The sequence below is a fragment of the Arvicanthis niloticus genome, chromosome 8 (genome assembly GCF_011762505.2).
Source record: "Arvicanthis niloticus isolate mArvNil1 chromosome 8, mArvNil1.pat.X, whole genome shotgun sequence".
In the NCBI taxonomy this organism is placed as follows: domain Eukaryota; kingdom Metazoa; phylum Chordata; class Mammalia; order Rodentia; family Muridae; genus Arvicanthis; species Arvicanthis niloticus.
In genome coordinates this window covers 14,470,048-14,484,028 of record NC_047665.1, presented here as the reverse complement: position 1 = coordinate 14,484,028, position 13,981 = coordinate 14,470,048, and the positions used below count along the sequence as shown (strand labels likewise).

Here is a 13,981-nt window from a genome sequence, read left to right as displayed (position 1 = left end):
CGGGCAAAGTTCCGGACCTCATAGGAAAACCCCACTTGGACAGACTGAAAAACTGCCCATCCTCCCCCTGCTCACAGTTGCTGCCTTATAGAGATCCCCGGCTGTGGAGTGGGGAGTGCTGGTTCTAGGGAGTGGAGCCTGGGGCATCATCTACCACATAAGGCAATCTACACCCAGAGTTTCATCACAATTACATGACACCTAGTCCTCTGTGTAAAAGCCAGCCTCAGGCTTGACATGGTGGTGCACGCCTTTAATCCCAGTGCGGGAGGCAGAAGCAGGCAGATCTTTGTGAGTTTGAGGCCAACCTGGTAGGCAAAATGAGGCCCTGTCTCAAAACAACAAAAAGCCAACCTTAGTTTACTTAAAGTTGGACACGCTGAAATGTTTTAAAAATCAGAGTCCCACTGGGCAATGGTGGTGCACGCCTTTAATCCCAGCACTTGGAAGGCAGAGGCAGGCAGATTTCTGAGTTTGAGGCCAGCCTGGTCTACAGAGTGAGTTCCAGGACAGCCAAGGCTACACAGAGAAACCCTGTCTCAACATACACACCCCCAAAAAAAATCAAAGTCCCTATCAAAAATGGATTTTTTGTTGTTGTTGTTGTTTGAGACAGGGTTTCTCTGTGTAGCCCCAGCTGTCTTGGAACTCACTCTGTAGACCAGGCTGGCCTCAAACGAACTAAGAAGTCCACCTGCCTCTGCCTCCCAAGGGCTGGGATTAAAGGTGTGCACCACCACTGCCCGGCAAAAATGGAATATTTTTAAAGAAAAATTTGTTTGAGGTTTTGGTCCGTGGTTGTTTGTCCCGGGGTACTTAAGGGATGTCACAAAGTGAGAGACGTGATGGAGGAGGCTGTTCTTGACGTCCCAGACAAAGAACACCTGGGACCAGGTATAAATGTCGTGCACCTCCAGTGACCTACAAACTCCATCAAGGCCCCGCCTTCTAAAGTTTCTAGACCCTCAGATATTACCACCAACTGAAGACTGCACTCAACATCTGAGCCTGTGGGGAACTTTGGTGTTTGTGTCAAAATTAGAAACTTAATGAACTTCTGTTGTCCAGTAAAACTTACCTTGTGGTAGACATGATTTCTATCGTCTAACACAGTAGCTGTAAGCCAGGAGTGTCTACTGTGCCATCCATCAGTGGCTAGATTCCACAGAGCTACATTGTGGCTAATGGCTACTACTGAGGCCCTTCTTAAAAGTTTGTATTGCATGTGGGTAATTTCCCCTGAATACATCTGTGCAAGATCTTAATTCCTAAAGAACTAGCTAGCACTAATTACAGTAGTGTGACTTGCTCAGCAAGTATTTAATGACTCATCTGTCCTTTAAAAATTATCCTTCAACCTGGCGAGTGCCATATACCTTTAGCTCCAATATTGAGGGAGCTGGTGGATCTCTATGAGTTCAAGGCCAGGCTGGTCTACAAAGTGAGTTCTAGGACTGTTAGACAAACACTGTTGTAGGGGGAGGGACTTGCTGAAGTGGGGGACACTGTTTCAAAAAGTAACCCTTCAAGGAGTTGGACAGATGGTTCAACAGTTAAGATGCTTACTGCTTTTCCACAGTCTCTAAGACTGTGTTATATTGTCTGTTTGGACTCTCGGGTCCAAAAAGCTGTATAATATAAACAATAACAAAAAAAAGCTCTCTCTTCTGTTTTCTTCTTCTTCTTCTTCTCTCTTTTTTCCTCTTTGCCCTTGCCCCCACAATAAACCTCTCCCATGTGAGAAAAAAAAAAAAAGTTATCTCTTACAAAGATTAATCAAAGAACCAGGATTAGAAATGGTGGGAGTTCAGGTGTCAGCTTGGTCAAGCAGGTTCTGGGTTAGGAAATGGTGGGAACTAAGAATGACAGGCACTGGTAGGTGTCAATAGTACACCCAGGGCAGAATGGGGTTACTCCAGGACTGAAAACAGTCACACTTTGGGCTTCAATAAGGAAAGGTGAAACTGGGTAGCACAGGGAGGCAAGAGTTCAAGGTCGTCATGGCTATGTAGCAAGGCCAGCCTGAATTCTCAAAAGGGACTTAGATACCAGGATCAAACCATTTCACAAAACTATACATAGTTTCTGAAATTTCATATATATATATATATATATATATATATATATATATATATATATATAACTTTTAAGAGCTGTCAGGATGGTTTAGTGGGTAAAGCAATTTGCCATGCAACCTGACAATATGACTCCAGTCTACAGAACATTGGTTCTCAATGGGTCCTAATGAGCTTTTCACAGCGGTCACCTAACACCATCAGAAAACAAATATTTACAGTACAGTTTATAATAGTAGCAAATTACAGTTATGAAGTAGCAACAAAAATAATTTTATGGTTGGGGGGGTCACCACAACATGAGGAACTGTATCAAAGGCTCGAAGCATTAGGAAGGTTGGGAACCACACTCTAGAACCTTCATAAATATAAAACGAGAGAACGGACTCCACAAAGGTGTCTTCTAACCTCCAGATGTGTTCAGTAACACACTAGTAAATAAAAGCTTCAGGGTCTGGAAAGATGGCTTAGCAGTTGAGATCACTCGATGCTCTTGCAGAGGACCCATGTTTGAGTCCCTGCCCCCACGTGGTGGCTCATACCCACCCGAACTCCAGTTCCCAAGGGACTCGGCACCCTCTTCTATCCTCTGCATCTACACAGCAGGCATGCAGTGCACAGAGATAAATGAAAGAAAACATTCATGTACATAAATCTAAAAAAAAAAAAAAATTGAAATGTTAAAACATCTCTCCAACACACATGGTACTATATCTACTTGCCTGTTTTTTTTTTTTTTTTATTTAACACCACAAATTACACTAAAGGCCCAGTGTCTGAATTTATTACAAAGACTCTCAATAGAGTCGAATGTGCATCTTCTCTCAGTGTCGACACTACATGCCATTTCCATCAGTTAGGAGGCTAAAAACTACTGTGACAAATAGTTCAATGGTTTAATCCATCAAGTCCATGTTTATTAAGCGTGTGTGTGTATCTGTGTGTTTGTGTGTCTCTGTGTGTTTGTGTGTGTGTATAAAATTTTACTTGCAGGTTCGACTTTATTATTGACAGTATTGGCAATGATTGTAGAACTGACCATAGACACATACTTAGGATTGCTAGGTAAAGACTTGGATTTCTCATAATAAGGAAACTTGCAGTTCTACAAATGGTGAGGTAACATGAAAGAGGAGAAGGGGCTGAGCAGGCAAAACAGGAAAATCTCACTAGAGACAAAAAAAAAAAAAGAAAGAAAGAAAGAAAGAAGGAAAGAAAGAAAGAAAGAAAGAAAGAAAGAAAGAAAGAAAAGACAACTCAGCAAAACAGCCAAGGAGCTGGCCCCTTTCAAGGCCACCTTCTGACAACATTTCCCTATGTCAGCCCAAGCACACTTTCCATGCATTTGCTAGTCAATAGTATATAGGAAAAAATACTTTTCATTTGTTATAAAAGGGCTACTTTATAAGGAAAATGGCTAGAAACACATATACTCAATATAAGCCCAAGTGAAACCAACCTTCCTGTACACCTGGACCATACTGGTGACAAAAGAGGACATTCAAGTCAACTGCACTGACAACTGTTCCCTGATTGTCTATTCGATCCCCATGTGTACATGGCCTCAAATTGTGACATCTTGGGTTTTGTTTATTATTATTGCTATTGTTGTTGTTTTTAGTTTTTCAGGACAGAGTTTCTCTGGGTAGCTCTGGCTGTTCTGGAACTAGCTCTGTAGACCAGGCTGGCCTCAAACTCACAGAGAACTGCCTACCTCTCCCTCCCCAGTGTTTTGATTAAAGGTGTGTGCTACTGCAGCCTGGCTGGTTTTTTGTTTTGTTTTATTAAAAAATAATCTTGGAGCCGGGCAGTGGTGGTGCACGCCTTTAATCCCAGCACTTGGGAGGCAGAGGCAGGCGGACTTCTGAGTTCGTTCGAGGCCAGTCTGGTCTGGTCTACAGAGTGGTTCCAGGACAGCCAGGGCTACACAGAGAAACCTTGTCTCGAAAGACCAAAAACATAAAATCATCATCATCATCATCATCATCATCATCATCATCATCATCTTGAGCCTTAAATTTACTGCAGATTTATCTAGGCTTGGAATAATACAGTCTGCTCTTTTTAACAGAGTGCTCTGAGGTTTCCTCTGCTTTAGACTTCACCGCTGGGTTACCCGCCTGTGTTTTTGTGCTGGACAAATGGAATGTCACCACGGGTAACATACAAATGGCTCTTGAATTAAAGGATCTTCAATATGTTGCTCCAGAACCACCAACCCCCTCTTCTCCATCCACATCCTGACTGGTCTCTTTGTTATTTTCTGGACAATTTAACATCATTGACAGCTTGGGCTGTTTCTCTTGCAGCTGAGCAAGGATCTGTTTCCACGGTTCAGTCCTCAGCAGTGGTGATGGATATAAATAACTTCTCTCCAGCATCAAACCTGCTGGGATATCTAGTTTCAGTAATAAGCAATTAAGCTTATTCAAACCACTCCTTATAGTTTCATTAACTCTAGGCTTCCTGCTGTGAGTTTTTCTTCATTAGCAGTTCTCTGAGTTAAGAAGGGTGTTATGCTGGTTCTCAATCTGTCCACTCACGTTTTCAGTGGTTTCTGAAGTTGAAGCCTCCTGACATCCCGATTATAAACTCCATCAGGTTTAATCCCAGCACTTGGGAGGCAGAGGCAGGCGGATTTCTGAGTTTGAAGCCAGCCTGCTCTACAGAGTGAGTTCCAGGACAGCCAAGGCTACACAGAGAAACCCTGTCTCAACCCCCCATCCCCCCCAAAAAACAAAAACAAAAACAAAACAAAGGCAGGCGGATTTCTGAGTTCGAGGCTAGCCTGGTCTACAAAGTGAGTTCCAACACAGCCAGGACTACACAGAGAAACCCTGTCTCGAAAAACCAAAAAAACCAAACCAAACCAAAACAAAAAAAAAAAAAAAAAAAAACTTCATCAGGTTCTGACATTCCTCTTTCCTTTTGTTTAAGCAAGATGCCCACTGTTCAGAAAAACAAACTGCTTGTGTTCAGAGCCTCACATCTCTGTGTGGTCTCTTGCGGTTCAGTTTCCAGGTTCCTGTTGAGTGAATCACAGTTTTACAGAATCTTCAAACCAGCTGCAATTCCTTCTCGGTTAAAGTGTACATTCTTGTGATAATCCTCAGAATCGGCAATCATTTTTATTTGTCTTTGAGACAGGCTTTCTCTGTGTGGTCCTGGCTGTCCTAGAACTCACTCTGTTCACCACGCTGGCCTTGAACTCACAGAGGTCAGAGTGCCTCTCCCTCTCACATGCATTAAAGGCATGCATCAGCACCACCAGTCTGGCCAATTTTATCTTTATCATTCCCAAATAGCTCTGGAACCCCACTGAGCCCCACCCAAAGAGCACCAATTTCAGCCAATTCAACAATATATTCCTCCTGAACAGTTGATTTTTCCCTTCATGGCTCTAAAATTTCCTTCAGAGATGCGAACTCCGTTCCTCTCAAGGGCTGCTGCAATATCTCACTTCAGACAAGCTGTCTCTTCTGTGTTGTCCTCAGTAGGCTCTCCTGTGGTGGCTTTCTGATGAACTCCAGGTTCCCTCCGTGTGTTCTTTGCTCTGTGAGCGTATTCCAGTGTGCTCACAGTTTCCTCAAAATTGAGAGATACAGGGGAAATCTTTACAGTTATAGATGTTCTGGTACATCCCCCAAGAGAACCCTGCAGGAGTCTCGTTAGTTTAGATTCTGGATAAAGAACAAGAGATATTATTTCCACAAGAGCAGTAATAACTCGTCCCCAAAGTCAACAAAGACTGATTGATATTTCCAGCTTCCCGGATGCTTTCGTCAACAGCTCCAGGGCGGGCAGACTTTCATTTCCTGCAAGATTAACCAAATTCAGCTTCCTAAGCTCTTCTTCATCAACTGTGGTTCTTTTTTCTTTCTGTCTTTGTCTTTCTTTTTCCGTGTGTATTGTAACGGAAACACTAGAGTGAGCATTCATCTGTTTGCCTGGTTGTTCCTGCTGCCTTTTCACCCCTGCTGTGCACTGAAGTTTCCTCCATGATCAACCCTCTCTCATTACAGGATCAGATAAAGCACTCTCTCAGAAATGGGTGGCCTAAGAATATCAAAAAGTTCTTCATTAGCAGGGCGGTGGTGCTGTACACCTTTAATCCCAGCACTCAGGAGGCTGAGGCAGGCGGAGTTCTGTGCGTTTGAGGCCTGCCTGGTCTGCAAAGTGAGTTCCAGGACAACCAGGGCTACACAGAAAAACCCTGTCTCCAAAACAAACGAAAACAAAAAAAGTTCTTCAGTCTAGATATCCAATAGAGACACTTTGACTGAAAATCCATTATCAGTTAAATTTCCCCCACATTCTAAACGTTCATGAACTTATACCAGCCAAAGGATCCTCCTCACAGGTGACCTTTCATTTTCTGTTGTAAATGTTTTTTTTCTAGTGCCAGTCCCTAAAGATGGTGCAATTATTGCCCACAATGACTTTATCTAGAGACGGACAAACAATACTTTCGTAAACCCCATTGTTCAGTAGATATTCCAAACCCCATTATCAAAAGTAAACATTTTCTTGTCAGTGGGTTCTCCAGAGTTGACGCACTAAGTTCTTTTTGTGCCTGATCAAACTCTCCTACTGAATGCCACCAGCTCTCCTCCCTTCCAGATGTCTACGCTCCCCACCACCTGGACAGTCCTGCCCTTCTGATCCCTCTTCCTCCAGAAAGTTCTTCCTGGAATGTTGTCTTACTTAGGGCTACTATTGCTGTGATGAAACACCGTGACCAAAAGCAAGCCGGGGAGGAACCGGTTTATCCAGCTTACACTTCCCCATCCTAGTCCATCACTGAAGGAAGTGAGGGCAGGAACCTGGAGGTAGGAGCTGCTGCAAAGGCCCTGGAGGCAGGGCTGCTGCAGAGGCCCTGGGGAAGTGCTGCTTGTTGACCTGCTTCACATGGCTTACTCAGCCTGCTTTCTTATAGAACCCAGGACCACCTGGGCATGGGTGTCCTCACTCACAATGAACTGAGGCCTCCACCATCAATCATGAAGCATTTTCTCAATTGAGGTTACCGCCTCTCAGATGGCTACATCTTTTGTCAAGTTGACATAAAACTATCTAGTACAGACCTATTGACAGTACTGCCAAAATCTGCTGGCCTAGAGATGATTCCAACACTTGGGTTGGGGGCTGAACAGAATGGCTAGAAACCAGAGAGATGGGTCATGGAAAAAGGGATGCTGTTCGGAGAACACGTCTGAGCTGGGCATGGTGGTGCTTGTCTTTAATGGCAGCATTCAGGAAGCAGAGGCAAAAGAATCTTGTGAGTTCAAGGCCAGCCTAATCTATACACTGAATTCCAGGCCAGCCATAGCTATATAGGGAGACACTGTCTATAAATAAGGTTCACAGGCTCGTTGGATAATCACATACCACCAGACAAGCGTCTTACTGCTTTGTCCCAGCCGCCAATTACAGTTAAACCCCAAGAGCAAGTAGGATTGGGCAGCAGGCGGTCCAGGGCGCAGGCAGCAGATAGATAGATAGATAGATAGATAGATAGATAGATAGATAGATAGATAGATGTATGTTAGGAACCTTGGTGAGCGATGACAACATTCGCCATTACAAGATGGCGAGGGCATCCTGTGCTCCCACAAGTAAACAACTAACTGCGCAGGTGCAAAAGGCAAAAGCGCGCCAAAGTCACTGCCCATCCCCGGGGCGTAATATGGGGTGATGAGTGAACAGCCAATCAGAAGTGAACACGCCACTCTAGGGTACATATAGCAGTGCCTTTCCCGGGCTTTGGGTCTCTTACGCTTCTGCTGATACAAGAATAAAGCCTTGCTGTAGTAACCACCCGAACACTGCCTCACGTGTCTCTTTCTCGGGCGAAGGGGACTCAAAAAGGGGCGAGGAACAGATAGATAGATAGATAAATGTAGTATGTCTGCAGAGTCTCCCCTTACAGCATACAGCTGATCACCCTGAATGATGCGGTGACCTTCCCAAGCTCAAAGCAAAACAATGGTATCCAATTCAGTTACCAGGTTTGTAAAGAACTTCAAATGTACAACTTCAGAGGAAAGTGCTGGTTTTCTGTGGCCTTTGTGATAGCACCACAAACTCAGTGGCTTGAAGTAACACAAATTAGGGCGTGGGGGAGGGGGTGACAAGCACAAGGATGAGCGTTTGAATCCCCTCACCCATGTACATGCCGAGTAGCTGCGAGGGCCTGCCTGGAATTCCAGCCTTTAAAGGTGAGGCCTCCAGGGCAATTTGTCTAGTGAGATGAGCCATATCAGGGAGTTCTGACTTGATCTTGAGGCCTCAGAGAATAAGGTAGAAGAGCAAGCAAAATTATTCCCAAAATGCACCCCAGGCCTCCGCATGCACGTACCACAGTGTTCATGTTGTTGTATAACACTTTCCGTGAACAGAGACCTTCCCTCCTGGAGGGAGGTAAAAGTCACAGGTCTGGAACAGTGGAATCTTGGAGGATTCTTAAAGGCCCCTCCCTAGCTGTATGGAAGGAGTAAACAACTCTAGGGGAAGGAGAAGCAGACCAGGCAAGCTACATACGGGAGACTTCTTGGACTATTGGGCAGCCTGCAAATCGTACAGAGTCCCAAGTTGCTGCTTTCCTGAGCAGGCGCACATGTGGGAGTGAGCTATTCGGAGACCTATGACTGCCTTTGAGTCTTCTTGCTCCTGTGACCTCTCACCCACACTCCTGTGAGTTACCAAAGCAACAAAAACCTCATACTTCACAGAGTTGGACTTCAGGGCAATTGCTACTTTCCTCTGTTGTATGTTGAAGTTTGTTCTATTGCCGTGTAATACAATGCTAAATTCTGTACCCTGATGTCTAGGCCTAAGAATAAATTCTCAGGGTTATGAGCGTTCATTGTGCAAACCTTGATGCTTAATTTAAAACTGTTGAAGTTTGCTCTGTGTATTGTAATGCTAAACACTGGCCCGGACCTCTAGGACTTCTAGATCCAGGAGATCCTCAGACATACCAAGGATACTATTGTAACCTTACACCCCAAGTTATCCCTGATTGGTCAATAAAGATGCCTACAGCCTAAAGCTGGGCAAATGAGAGATAGGTGAGGTTTCAGTTCCCAGGCTTGGGGTCTGAGGGTGGAGACCATGAAAGGAAGAGAGAGGAGGTAGAGAGAGAAGACCCTGGGGGAAAAATGAATCATGAAAGCATAGCCACGAGGGCTGGCTAATTAGAGTGAGAGCAGCCCAGGTGGACCACGTAAGTCATAACTCAGGGTTATTGATAGGGAAGTAGGCAAAATAGTTTATAGGGTAGATATCTGCCCAGCTCTAGTGCTTTTAAAGGCTTATTATAAATAGAAAGGTTGTATGTCTTTTATCTGGGAACTAAATGATCCACGATGGGGTAGAAATCCCCAATTAATATTAAATATGTACCACAACAGTTGTGGGTTCCCTTTCTGGTAAGTTGAAGTATGTGTTGAGTCTTGTCTGGAAAATCCTTCACACAATAGTATATGCCAAAACACATAAAATATGCACACACACAAGAGTAAAATATAACACAAATTATTGGTTTTTAGACAGGATTTTGTGTATGGCAGTCTGGTTTTGATCTCAACATGCAGCTCATGGTGACCTTGAACTTCTGATACTTATGCCTCCACTTTTTTTTTAACTTTATGTGTATGTGTCTTTTGTCTACATGAATGTCTATGTACCACTTGCATGCCCAGTGCACACAGGGGCCAGAAGAAAGCATCAGATCCTCTAGAACTGAAGTTTCTGACAATTGTAAACAGCCATATAAGGGATGGAAGTCAAACCCTGGACCTCAGGAAGAGTAGACAGCAGCTTAACTGCTGAGCCATCTGTGGTGGTTTGAATAAGAATGACCCCCATAGGCTCAAATATTTGAAGGTTTATTCAGGTAGAGTGGCATTATTTGAAAAGGATTAAGAGATATGGCCTTTTTGGAGGAACTGTGTTGTTGGTGGTGGGCTTTCAGGTTTCAAAAGTCCACACCAAGCCCAGAGTCTCTCGGCCTATGCATCTGGATGCACCTCTTAGCTGCTTTTCTGGTAGCACACTTGTCAGCCACCATGCTCTCCACAATGACTAAACCTCAAACTGTAAGCAAGCTCCCAATTAAACATTTTCCTTTATAAGAGTTGCCTTGGTTATGATGTCTTTTCACAGAAATAGGACAGTGACTAAGACACCATCTTTCTAATCCCTTGACTCCTTTTGTGAAGTTCTGGGATGTACAGTTGTACACACCACACCCAGTTTAAGTGGTCCGGAGAATCGAGCCCAAGGCTTTATACATGCTAGGAAAGCTATACCAACCAAGTCTCATCCTCAGCTCCCACACATTAACTCTTAGCAATATTGAAATCAGAAGCTGTCTTAGTTACTGTTCAGTTGCTATGAAGAGACACTTAAGGAGCACTTAGTCAACAAAGCCATCTCCCCAGCCCCCCAAACTTGCATTTTAAGATGTGTGTTTCACATTTATAAATTACACTTGAACTTTTCAAATGTAACAAAGTTAAAAATATTCCAAGACCAAGTGAGAGTGATAAGTCTAAAGAAAGAAAATAAGAAACACTAAGAGATTTGAACTACCTGGAAGACCGCGGCTCTAAGAGGAGACATCATGAAATATCGACACTGGAACAGCATTTCCCTGGATTAAAAAGAGAATGATTTAGAGTGAAAGGGCCTGCTCAGGATCAAAGGTGTGAGCACTCCTCCCCCACCCTGATCCCAGCAATAACACATTTTAAAAGCTTACCTCAAAAAATAAACATTGTAACAGATGCTCCCATCCCCCTTTACACATTAACAGAGAAACACAGGAATGACAGCACATTTTCATCAGAAACAGCACCACCTACTTCCTGAAAACCAAGAACTTCTTTTATCCAGGAAAGTCTTGTTTCCTGGGTGGGCAAAAGCGCTTGTTATGAAAATTTGACAATCTGAGTTAGATGCCGGGGTCAAATAATGGAAAGAGACAATCGATTTCTGGAAGTTGTCTTCTGCCTTCACAAGTCATGGCATGTGCACATGTGGCACACACAAACACAAAATAATATTTCAGTGTATCTTTTAAGAACAAAGGAAACATAAGGACCTTTTCAAGCATAAAGTATCAAGAGACTGGCCCCCATAGGAAATATTCAGTGAGCTAGTCATGGTGGCTCACACCTGTAATCCCAGCAGCTGATGGCTAGGACAGCACATGCCAAGACCCTGTCACAAAATAAAAGTTAAATGATAATAATAAAAATAAAAGTTAATTTTCTCTGGCAGGAGGAAAATCATAGCAGGTGGAAATTCATGCCTATACTGATGGAGAGAATAGGAAGATCAGGACATAGCCAGATGAAGCCAGGCTATCTTTTCTCCCTCCATCCCTCCTCCTTTCCCTAACATTTGCTGAGACAAAGTCTTGCCAAGTGACCCCAGGATAGCCTGAAACTCACTATGATAGTCCAAGTTGGCCTTCCTAAATGTCGAGATTACAGGGGGAAACCACCACACATGGCTAAAATTCTTACTTAAATCTCTTTGAGGAAAGTTGAATGTGCCGATTCATGCCTGTAATCTCAGCCCTCAGGAGGTTGACGTAGGAGGACCATTAGTTCAAGATCATCCTGGACTGCATGGTTGGACAATGTCCCAAACAAATCGTTTATTTATCAGAAGTTTAAACCCAAGTAATAACCATGTGTTTTAGTTTGGGATGCTGTAACAAACAACCATAGACTGGGTGACTTAGATAATAAACATGTGTTTTTATCACAGCTGTAAAAGCAAAAGAATGGGAATTGAGGGAGCCTGCATGGATAGCCAGGTTCTGGTGAGGGCTGTCTTTCTGGCTTGCTTGATGGCTGCTTTCACACAGGAGTCCACACACAAATAGGAAAGAAAAGAACACTCGTCTAAAAACACTAATCCTGTCATGCCTGAGCCCACCCTGATGTCCTTGTTTAATCTTACAGACTCTAATTCAATCAGTTACATTTGGGTCTGAGCACAGTTTGGTCCACTGAACTATAAACTGCAAAGTCTGTAACCTGCAGAGGTAAACTGTCCACATATATATGACAAAAGCACAACAAAGGCTTCGAGAGAGGGATGAAAAATACATTGTTACTAGCTTCTACTATGCGGGGAAGTCTACAATATCTCTTGGAAGTTAATTGAAGTTACTCCTGATAACCTCTTGCAACTGCCGAAATAAGTGGTGAAGAATACAAGTAACAGAAACCACAGAGGGCTAGTGAGCAAAGCACACCTATGCCACTGTGATCCAAGCACACACGGAGAAGAGAGGGAAAGCCAAGGGCACCAGCAATAAACCCAACACAAAGAAGGGCAGACAGGAGCGAAGCCATGCTCATAGACACACAACCTGCTTCCAGAAAGATAGAGTGTAGAAACCTTTCCTGTTCTGTCAAGTAGATTGAAACATTACCTATAAAGCAAACGTAAGAAGTAACTGAACACAAAAAGCAGTGTTCCGCGCCCCTTTTTGAGTCCCCTTCACCCGAGAAAGAGACACGTGAGGCAGTGTTCGGGTGGTTACTACAGCAAGGCTTTATTCTTGTATCAGCAGAAGCGTAAGAGACCCAAAGCCCGGGAAAGGCACTGCTATATGTACCCTAGAGTGGCGTGTTCACTTCTGATTGGCTGTTCACTCATCACCCCATATTACGCCCCGGGGATGAGCAGTGACTTTGGCGCGCTTTTGCCTTTTGCACCTGCGCAGTTAGTTGTTTACTTGTGGGAGCACAGGATGCCCGCGCCATCTTGTAATGGCGAATGTTGTCATCACTCACTGCGGCTCCTAACAAAGCAGAGAGAGCATGGAGTCATAGGGATTCCAGGAACAACAGAGGGCTGAGCTTGACAGGCCTGGCCTTGCTGTGGTAGATGCTTAGGCTATGTTAGAAAACACCATTTAGCCATGACAAGAGAGAAAGTTAACAGACTTTAGTAGAAAAAAAAAGAGTAAAGCACACACTAAATTAACAGTACCTTTACACACAGCCCACTCTGTTCCAAAGATTACGGAAGAAACTTCAGCCTGACTTTTACACTTTTACACACACACACACACACACACACACACACACACATCCTTAAAAGGGAACTAGTAGTGACTTGTGTCAGGCATTAAAGAAGATCCCCCTCGTAACTCTTAACAGAGTCTTCTCAAAGAAGACCAAGCAGGGACTCAGCACATTCATTCCTGGTGGGCAGAGAGGTCTGCCCCGTGCATTCTAGGAGACTGGGCAGGAGCCTGGGCTTCCATCAACACAGGAATAGAGAGGCTGGAATGGCATCAAGGGAGGCCTAAAAGAGTAGCGACTCAGCAACAAAGTGTCCACTGCTCTGAGGTGAGGGAGGCCCTTTGGGGCTAGAAATGAAGCCCTCTGCTCCCAGCAGCCAGGGTGTTACAACCAAGGCGCTACAACCACCACTGGCTGGGCTATCTGGTTCCCATGGCTACTGTCTACTAGTGACCAAGAAGTAGCATGAGAAATGTGGACCCTCAGCATCCTGGCAGGAGCCAGGCCCAACTACACACCACCTTATGATCAAAGGAAGTCAGTCAAGGGGCTGGAGAGGTGCAGCAGACATGGCAGCTCACAAACACTTGTAACTACAGCTCCAGGGGATCTGATACCCACTTCTAGCCTCCATAGGCACTGCTCTCATATGCACAAACCCACACTGACACACACACACACACACACACACACACACACACACACACACGTGCACATAATTTTTAAAGAAATTAACCAATATAGAAAAGAAGCAGGAGAGGGGAGCAGACCTCAAAGACAATGTCTTAGAATAGTTTCTTCCTGAGTCATCTAGAATATTCTGTGGTCAGGTGGAAGATGATGTCACCTGAAGCT

The 13,981-nt window shown here is 44.2% G+C and overlaps 2 pseudogenes; both read right to left on the bottom strand.

Annotated features, from left to right (window-relative positions):
• Positions 1-4,267: 4,267 nt before the first annotated feature.
• On the bottom strand, positions 4,268-5,201 carry LOC117713783 (kinesin-like protein KIF11; annotated as a pseudogene).
• Positions 5,202-5,320: 119 nt separating this feature from the next.
• On the bottom strand, positions 5,321-6,582 carry LOC143433719 (kinesin-like protein KIF11 pseudogene; annotated as a pseudogene).
• Positions 6,583-13,981: the final 7,399 nt, after the last annotated feature.